The following is a 10,086-nucleotide window of genomic DNA, read 5'->3' as shown; positions in this document are numbered from 1 at the left end:
GTAAACGCGGCCAAATGACACCTAACTGACCCGAAGTTATAAATGCAATCAAAGCAACTCTTATAAGTAATCTAAATGAATTGGATTGCTTTTGTTGCAGATTCACATGATGAACTTATAGTTAAAGGAAGTTTTCAGTGAGTTTAAAATGGTTTAAAAAAGTTGTTGCCTGCTTTGTATTTCAGGAACCAATCAAATCAATGAAAGCAGCATCATGGATACACTGTATGTCTATCAGTCCTTACCCGAAATATGCTGCGGTTGGTCCAGGCAAGTTGAGAAGATACACTATAACTGTGAACGATAACCATCCCAGGAGTAGGTGTCCATCCAGCATTTTGCTGCGGCTCCAGGGCAGATCATTTCGTTTCTCCTGAGTAGCTGTGTAAAATCCCTTGTTGAACGTTCAACACCTCTTATACAGAGAGGAGCTGCGCTGCGCTCCTCCCATCAGCAGAGAGAGAGGAGAGAGAGAGAGAGAGAGAGAGAGAGAGAGAGAGAGAGAGAGAGAGAGAGAAAAGAGAGTAATATGGCAATACATACAGAGAGTTGAATTGATTCACTATTCATTCTCAAGTTTCACACAAATAAATCTTCTCAGTTGTCTTGATTTATGATTGGCATGACAGTTTCTGCTCTGTGGGCGTTTAAAGCACCATGCAGCCACAGTGTTTGTGCAGACTGAGGTCAGTCTGAGCTGGACTGTATATGATAAAACACTTGTTTACCTTCAGTCAGTGACAGTTTATTTCCGTAATGGCAAACCCTGAATTGGTATAATCCAGCACATGCAGGATAATAGTCCATATACTCCACTGTAAATCCACTGGCTAAAAAAGATGTTGTAGTTACTCTTTGGTTCATTTTTGTGCAGTAGTGGAAAGTAACCAAGTATTGCACTTAAGTACAGTTTTGACACAAATGACAAAATAATCTCACAAGGGCGACTTTATTCTCTGAGGAGGAGTGTGATATGACTGAAAGCTCCAGAACAAATAGCTTACAATTAAAATAGTTTTGTCAACTGCTTTTTCCAAGGTCAAGAATAAACTTTCAATCTGAAGTTTTGACATATGTAGGTGGTTATTCAGTAGTCTGTTTCCATGTTATCCTTTATACTTCTATTTCACAAACTTTCCGAGGCAAATATTATACTCTGTTATGTTTATCTGACAGCTGGAGTTACTTTGCAGATGCCCAGGAAACATATGACGGACTTATATGATATGAAGCATTTTGTTAATGCATTAAACTATCCAACAACTGTATACAAGTTAAATTTAGCTCAGCTTTAGATGCATTTTGATAAAATAACTTTTTATACTTTTTCCACCTCTGCTGCATTGTACGGAAAGGTGTACTCATGGTTTCAAAATGCTGTTCTAGACTTTGCATTATGAACTAGTTATGTCCCACATATCGTCATGTCTGTGTTCATTTCATCTGTCAAAAAGACAATGTATACAGCAGAAAAGGCTTCCCGTTTAGTAGGTTTTTGGTTAAAGATTGTCTGTTGAAGTTAAATATCAGTCTGGTCTTGCCTCTTGCAAGACACAGCGAACAGTTCTCCTAAACCACATGCGCTGAGGTGAGTTCATCTGCAGTTCACAATGAAGAAAGTAAATTTGTCCACAAATATAACTGTAGGCGATTTCACAAGAGCAGAAGACGAAACCTTTAATCACTTTGCAAAATATCATATTGAGTACCATAAATCAATTGGCAAACTATCAATCATTCTGGAAAGTAATCTGAACCCTTTGGCAGGCCTGCTCTTGAAAAATATTTACTCTTCCTACGCATTTGATTGCATAAGATTTGGAGATTACCAAAACGTTTAGTTATTGTCACAGAAAACCTTCTCTAGCATGCAAACACTTTTGAAACACTTGTCGTTGTTTTTAATGCTATATCTTTGTGAAGTACATAGATGAACATATAACTGAATAACAAAAAAACTAAGCTAATAACTAAAGGACTATGGTTTATATTTTTAGTTTATACATTTGAATATTTCAAAACATAGACTTAATAGCTGGTTAAATGACAGTAATTCCCAGCAACGTTTCACTGACATGACACCACTATTCACAGGTTTATCAAGCATTAACATCATAATGAGTAAGAAGCAGTATTACAGATTTTTTGACTAAACTGACCTCTTGATTTGTAAATAATACCCACAGATTGTTTGCCAACGGAGAATGTCTTTAGTCAGGGACAACCCTACTTAACTCCTGTGTAAACACCTTTCATTGGCTCAGCTACCACCTGACATCTTTTGTGTCCGCACACACCTTGATTTCTGGCACATAAAGAGAGAGAGGTATCTGAAATTGGGAAGGGTCCAGGTTTTCTCAACTACACCTGGGGAGCGCTCCTGCCAGGATTCGGGATGAAGTCTATTCATTTCCAATCTCAAACAATATCCAGCCCGTTCACCGCAGATCACAAACAGCCACAGATGGGCCAAGGAGTTTCACAGAGCCAAGTTTCTACTCACTGTGTGCAAACAAAATAGCACCTCAAATTAGAGATTAAAAGTGAGCAAATACGATAATTATGGTTGCGTGTTTCACATGATACTGGATCTCTCATGATCACTACCAACAACAGATCGCCACTATTCACTATTCAGTATTCGTGTGTTATGAATGAACATGACAGGTTGATTTGTGGCTTAAGGCTATTTTAAAGCAAACATTTGATATTTAAGGAAATATAGTGGTATTGACTTTCTGTCTGTTGAATATAAGGCTACAGATAGCAGCCAGTTAGCTTCGCTTAGCATAAAGACTGGAAACAGCTAGCCTGGATCTGTCAAATGGTAATACAATCCACCTACCAGTACCTTTAAAGCTTACCAATTAACACATTGTATCTAATTTCTGTAATTCGTACAAAAATCAAAGTGTAAAAACATCGACTTGGGGTTTTTAACAGGAAGTTATGTGTGGGACTATTTCTTGGCTAGGTGCAGTGACTTCCAGAAGACCTTTTTATACGGATCAAACAAATGAGGTGTGACATGTAAATTAGCGAGCTTTAGAAGTGTTATGCAAATATTTTTAGGTATCTTTAGGCTAGCTGTTTCTGTCTTTGTGCTAAGCTAAGCTAACCAGCTGCTGGTTAAAGCTTCATATTCACCAGACAGACATGAGAGTGGTATCAATCTTCTCATCTAAAGCAAAAGAAAGCTAAAAAAAATACATTTCCCCAAATGACAAACAATTACATTATTTGTCACAATATTATTAATAAAGATGTCACAAATGATTTCTGAAGACCTCAGAGAAGCAAACATGTGCATCTGAAGGCCTAATATCATTCTGTGCGTCTGCATGTGTAGCCCATAAAGTTATGGTATGCGCTAGTCTTAACTTCCTGGAGTCTCCGCTGGTTGCCTGGCAACTGCTCAGAGCCAAGAAATAGTCCTGCACACAACTCCCAGTCAAATGGTGAATTCACATTGGTTTTTGCACAGATTGAACAAACAAGATTTAGCTTTAAAGGTGCTGGTTGGTGGATTTTGTCATTTTCAAACAGAGCCAGGCTAGCTGTTCCCCCCTGTTTCCAGCCTTTGTGCTAAGCTAAGCTAAGGGACTGCTGGTTGTAGCTTTATTTTTAACAGACAGATATAATAGGTAATCAATCTTTTCATCTTTACCCTCCACCAGAAAGTGAATCTGCGTATTTCCCAAAATGTTTAAGTTTTCAAATTTAAACAAAATGCTGCTCAACTGTTGCACACGATGATAAATATAAACTTGTATAAAGGGATTAGTCAAAGCAGTAGTAGCTTAGGTTATAAGTCGTATGAATTTGCTCTGTGCGTGATTTCACTTTTAACTCATACTCAACATCATCTGAGAATTCACACAGGTGAGTGTGTGAAAGAACAGGAATGCATTTTTTTTAACATTATCAGCTTGTCAGTCATTCCTAAAGGGCAGCTATTCAAAAGCCTATAGGCCCCCAGTAAGGGCCCTGCTTCTTAATAACACCTGGTTTTAAGGAGATCAGCAGGAGGGTTTGTCAGTACATGAAAAGAATGGACACTAATCCCAAGCAATACCCACCGGTCCTGCATGTCTCTTGAGTGGGATAATTGATTCCCACACCCTTCTTAAAACACACTCGCCCCCTCTTCTCAGACCCAGCAACCAAGAAAACAGAGCTTGTTTCATTCTGGTGTCGAGGGAACATGGCCATGAGGACAAAAGCGTGTGGGGTTTTTTTTCCAGGACTCCTATGAGGGTTGAACTGAGGGCTGTCATAAGTGTTGTAGGTGGTAGCAGAAATTTGTTTGGTAATGGACACTAATCTCTTTAGGGTGTCAGGAAATCTTTCCCTCTCTGCTGTTGGAGATACTACCCTACCCTCCTCTACCATTTTTTGCCTCTCTGATTCACTCTCAGAAGCTAACATGCATATATAAAGGAACAAAATGCATTATAGATGTTAATTTTATAGATCCTTCTGAAAATAGTCGTATCAAATATCCATGAGAAAGTCACCCTTAAGACATGCAGAAAAGTCAACTTTGTTTCGGCTCCAAGTGTGACTAGAATACTCCGTTCAGATTAGAGTGTTTGCCTGCAGTGTTACATTTCTTTGCAATTACAATGAGGTTCCTCTGGGCATTGAGGTTAGTCTGTGCACCGACTATTCAAATGAGATGGAATGTGCTATAGGATGTTGATGGAGTTTGAGGTATTTCCTTGAAAGGGAACAATCTTCTAAAATGCATTCAAAACATTTCAATGTGTAGAATATATATTTTGATAAACACAGTGTACAATGCCTCTGCATGTCCATATAAATTAGACAAATAAGATCTACAAAGATGTAGATAATTAATATAATGCAAGACAGATTGTATCTTGTAGAAAGTTAACATAAAATATGGTATCATATTCTACATAAAAAAAGCCATTTTCAGTAAAGAGCAAAGATTAGATTCCTTCTCCCTCTCCTCAGAGTCTTATGTATTAGCCTTGGTCTGACCTTGTCTTGATATCACATCCCTGGAGAGGAATGTAAATCGTATCCGTCCAATCCCAACCCAGTTACCACCAAACTCCTCGTTCTCACCACCCCTACTCCGCTGCAGGGCCACATGATCTTTTCCATGTACCAGACATAATTTGTGGCTTAGGTTTGGAGGCTGACGGTGCGTCTGCGCCACTCTGCTGTTTCAGGCGTCGGGTGCACCATGTGCAGCAGTTCTCAGGATTCAGGAAAAGTCCGTCCTCAGGGGCTGGTTTTGAAACCTCAGTAAAAGCAGTGTCAACCTGCTGTGTTGGTTTGATTGTATCTCAGAGAGAAAACAAATCAGATATTACAAATGAATACATTTTAAAGGAAGTTAAAAGAGAAAGAAATTCACAATTCCCAACAAAAATGTAACTAAATTATGAAAAGATACCACTAAAATGTGTCCTCAAAGCTTAGACGCTTACAGAGGTCTTGCTTTATACTGTCTCCTGGCTTTACTTTGCGCGCGGAAACCAAAACAGTAGCTGCAGTTTGAAGAAGGAGCACCTTACTATCAAAAAAACACCATAGTAGAACTTAATCCCTGTGCTTCATTTGTGGCATGTAACCCATGGTCCATACACATTTTCTAGTGAAGTGTTATGACACACTTGAGCCAAATTGTATGTGAGCATGTGGCGACTTGTCCATTCTTGAAAGTGTTTAAGTAGGCACATTTAAACTGCTGCTGCTGCCGCCGCCACCGCTGCTGCTGCGTAACTGTGGGAGGAATACCTTTAATGCAAGGTGAAATGGTTCATTGTGGTAAACATGATTTTCCAAAAGTGAACAAACTTTATTTTGGTGTGACTTTGGAAAAATTAACTTTACAAAGGCATCTTTTGGTTTATTTTGTTAACATTTTCATCTCAGTGGCGGCCAACCGCTTTGCTCACTCAAGCGTTAATTACATTTCCTGTCTTGCATACAATGACATTAATATCAAACCACAGTTTACTAGGTTTTTTTTTATTGCTTAAGCTGCATGATGAGATCCACTCTTTGGTTTCCCAGCAACCTGTGAAACACCCTGCTTGAACGGTGTTTACAGAATCGCAATTTTTTATTTGCCCTTGAACAAACACGGCCATTCATCCAGGTTCACTTCATCTCACTGGAGAAAGCATCTACAATGACACAACGCAGTCTCAACAGTTAAAGTAGTGACATGTGTAGAGTTCAAGCCAGGAAAGTACAGGTTGCTGTATGAGGACAGACGATATGGTAGATGTATAGTGAATGGGTCATGCTCTTGACCAGCAGGTGGTGTTGATGGAATGGTATGATCTGCTTTACTTAGCATTAATGAAACAAGACAGAGTCCAGCTGAGCAGCTGCAGTCAGCTGATTGCGACCTGGGATGACCCCGACAAAAGTGTCATTGAGTGGAAAAGACAGAGACGAAGAAGAGACAGAAGGAAGGTGGAGAAATGGAGCCTCACACACACTCTCTTTCTCAAAAGTTGATAGAAAACACTGCACCCTGATATGACACACAGGGCTGTTCCTGTAATTAAAACTGCGTTGTCTCTTCTTGTTTTCTGGCCTCCGGAGCTTCATCTCTCTGGCTTAATGTGTGACCTCAGCAGTAACACAACTATCTGAGTCCCTCTGAGGAAAAACCTTGTGACCAAATGCTCCCACCACAGACTGTTTAAGACTACAGTTACAGACAAAATGAGACTTAACAGGCTATACATGTAGACAGAAAGAGTGGTTGTAGGGCTTCCGGTGCATCTATTTGCTTCGCATGACTCCTTCTTTAAATCAAAGGATTAAAACCATCTGTTTTATTGCTTTTGATCCGAAAAACATAAATCTAAAAGACAATACCCACCCCAACCACAGACAGTTCACCCTGCTGCCGTCTGGCAAGTGATACAGAAATATCCCCAGCATACCACCAGACTACAGAGCAGCTTCTTCCCTCAGGCTGTGAGACTCCTTAACTCATCCTCCACACTCTACCATACATAAATGACATGGAACTTCACACTGACATTGCATGTACTGTACGTACTTTATGGGTGTATATGTATAAGTATATAAATAACTGTTGTATTTTATTTAATTTCTTTCTTTATTCTAATACAATTTAAATATTTGTTAATGTACATGTACATGTTGTACCTAGACAGGACTATAAATCCTATATTAGTCTCATTGAGTACCACAGGGATCTGTCCTTGGTCCTTTACTATTCTCTATCTACATGCTGTCTGTGAAGTCTGATTAATCTTGCTTCCTGCATTTTGCAAAATTCAACCTTTATTTCTACAAAGAATTTGAAAACTGCAATTTACACTATTGTAGTATCCCAATTAGATTACTGCAACTCTCTCTGCCTGTATTTATCAGCTGGTGTTTCTATGATGGTGAGGAAGTGCAGCTGAGCATCTAACTGAATATCTATCTTCATGCTCAGTTAACATACTGTAGCTGTGTTCTGAGCTCAGAAACAACAAAGACAGTTTACATTAAGATTTGGAAGTTGCCTCACATGATTTCTCTTATCAGAAGCCTTTTTACACCCTGTATAACTAAGAGGCGAGTAGGCAAGATAGGGACGTCAACGCCTGTGGTAATGCCCATCCTGAAGATAACGTCAAAGTAGAGGCTGACCCTTTTGCTTTGTTTCCCATGTCTGGAGACCAAAGAGGGGAGAACAAGGGATAGTGATGAGCTGTTTCCAGGTGTGAGTTTGTGGGGTGTGTCACAACTTATTGAGACAAAACTGTCCTCCCAGTCCTGCTGTTCTGCTTAAAGTCGTCTTCTCTCGATCTCATTCTGAACATCTGAGACATATCAAGGTGTCACAGGTTGTCACAATGTGTAGCCTTTATTTATTTTAGTTTTCTTTCATGTTTTCTTGAACTAAACAACATCAGACACTGATCAACTGAGCAAAACTCCTAAATATAAAAAGATTTAACAATATTATTATTGCTGGATTAATATTTAACACATTTTGTACAAGTGTATATATTTATTCATTATGTTATCTTATTTATCTTAATCTATTTTAATTTATTTCAATTTTATTGGTTTTTAAGTGTTCTAATGCATTGCCTTGCTTTGCCTTTAAGTTCTTAAAAAATATATATATGCATGGACCACATATGCTTCCAATTGAGATTTCAACTGTGACAATAGATATTGTTATTCCATTACAATACTGACATCTAGTGGTGCTGTCACATTTGTACACAACAAAGATCTAATACAGAAGCTGTGGTGTAATCAAATGTTCTTTGTATGTTGCATGATATTAAGACATTTGAATGCACAAATGAGCATTAACAGCTTCATGGCACATCAGGAAAATATTCATGGAAAATTCAATGAAGTAATGAAAATGTGATTAATTCAATATTTTTGTATTGCATGATGTTAGTGTAGCTGTGTTATGTCAAACAGAGGGAGTCTGACTGAGGCCTATGATGCAGTGCAATGACAAGACTCACTTGTCGGACATGACTCTGGGGTAACGGCACTTTGCTAAATGACATCATCATTGCAGTGAGGTCACCGTGGGCAGACAGAGGTGCCATGATGTCCTGCTGTTTGCAGAATGGATGGACTGCAGAGACAGAGTTGGTGTGGGAAACATGTTGATGGAGATTAAAATAAAAATAAACCAGTTTACAGATGACTGAATGAATAACACTGGAAAAGTGTATTCAGTGTGTGACCACTTTGTATAAAATAACTTGATTGATTTTTATGGTGTATAAGTTAAACACGTTTTACATACATTTTAGCACTTATTAATTGAACTTTATGATCTACATTCGGTTGCCATAAGCTGAACAGGCATCACATTTTTCTCATGCATTTAACACCCTCACTGACTTGGCCTCTGTGCCAGTGTTGACAGCTACCGGGGAGAAAAAAAAGGCCCAGTTCGTAGCTGCTCTAACTTCCAGATTTCTCTCTCCGCAGCTGCCCAAACCTACTGACTCCTCTGTGCAGCTCTCCAGTTTTTTACTCCATATATGGGAGTTTGGTCATCTAGTGGCAGTTTCGGAATTAGTCAACATTACAGAATACATATTTACTTAATGATGATGCTTATGATTTTTATTAGTATTCATAATGAAATGATTAGTAGTAGTAGTAATAGAAGTTGTAGTAGCCTAGCAGCAGCAGAGGCAGTTTCAACAGTAGTTGTGGATGTAGTAGGAGTCATTGGTGTTAACTGTGTAACTGTGTTGGTGTGTCTAACCTCTTGAATTTGTTATTACTTAATTATTCCTATCACTTCTACTATTAAGATTACAATAACTGTAACTTCCATAATAATCATTTTACTCATTAGACAGTTGACCATTTTTTCTTGGAATAAATCCAGTTCAAAGAAATATGAATCAAAAGCCATTTGTGACAACATTCTTGTGAGCAGTGGTGAAAGAAGTGCGCCACAATGTAATAATACTAATTATATTATTAGATGTTATTAATGCATAAACATGTAAGCAGCACTTTTAATGCTGTAGCTGATCTGATACTGAGTACTTTAATGACTCTATATAATGTTAGGCAGTTTAATCATATTCCATAAAGTGATCATAGATTTCCCATGTAAACGCTACAAAGCAACTATAGCTGTTGGGCAAAAAGTAAAATGTACTTATATATATCATAATAATGCACTTAGTTACTTTCCACCAGAGAAGGTGAACCGCAGTATCTGCCAAGGTCGCAGTGCACGCGTATTTCCACTAGATGGCGCTAACATCTCGTCCTCCCGCTGTCTCTAGAAGCGTTGAGGCGTGTGTATACCATGTTTTGCCTCCTGTAGGCGAGACATTAAACTTTAGTATTTTAACACTTTTTGGGATTAAAGGAATGACAGGTCTGTATGACTGCACGACGAGTGAATATAAATAATGAAGGTTTATTACGTTGCCGTCAAACACCGCAGAGTTGATGCATTTCTATGAGACAGACAGTAAAATGCCAAGAAACACTCTTAACTGTATTCAGTTAGACTATATTGAGACTATACATGTGAATATGTTCAAATTAGCTCGAACAAGTTCAGTAAAC

The sequence above is a fragment of the Dicentrarchus labrax genome, unplaced genomic scaffold (genome assembly GCF_905237075.1).
Source record: "Dicentrarchus labrax unplaced genomic scaffold, dlabrax2021, whole genome shotgun sequence".
Classification (NCBI taxonomy): domain Eukaryota; kingdom Metazoa; phylum Chordata; class Actinopteri; family Moronidae; genus Dicentrarchus; species Dicentrarchus labrax.
This window is presented reverse-complemented; position numbering follows the sequence as displayed.